Source organism: Etheostoma cragini, chromosome 12 (assembly GCF_013103735.1).
Source record: "Etheostoma cragini isolate CJK2018 chromosome 12, CSU_Ecrag_1.0, whole genome shotgun sequence".
Classification (NCBI taxonomy): Eukaryota; Metazoa; Chordata; class Actinopteri; order Perciformes; family Percidae; genus Etheostoma; species Etheostoma cragini.
In genome coordinates this window covers 1,101,211-1,101,701 of record NC_048418.1, presented here as the reverse complement: position 1 = coordinate 1,101,701, position 491 = coordinate 1,101,211, and positions in this window count along the sequence as shown.

Here is a 491-nt window from a genome sequence, read left to right as displayed (position 1 = left end):
ATATAACTGCAGTAAAAGTATCATCAGGCAAATGTAGTTTAAGTATTCTCCCGTTGTAGAAAGAGTAAAGGACCCAATCAGCTGTTTAATGACATCATCGAAGCTGATACATGACATCATCAGCCTTATATTGTTGCTATGGTTACTTTATAATTAACATCAGATTATAAACTACATGTGTTTGTGTGTAAAGTAACTAAAGTAACTAGTAACTAAAGTAACTAGTAACTAAAGCTGTAACAGATGAATGTAGCAGAGTAACTAAAGTAACTAGTAACTAAAGTAACTAAAGTAACTAGTAACTAGTGACTAAAGTAACTAGTGACTAAAGGAAAAAGTAACTAAAGTAACTAGTAACTAAAGTAACTAGTGACTAAAGTAACTAGTGACTAAAGTAAAAAGTGACTAAAGTGACTAGTGACTAAAGTAACTAGTGACTAAAGGAACTAGTGACTAAAGGAAAAAGTAACTAAAGTAACTAGTAACTAAAG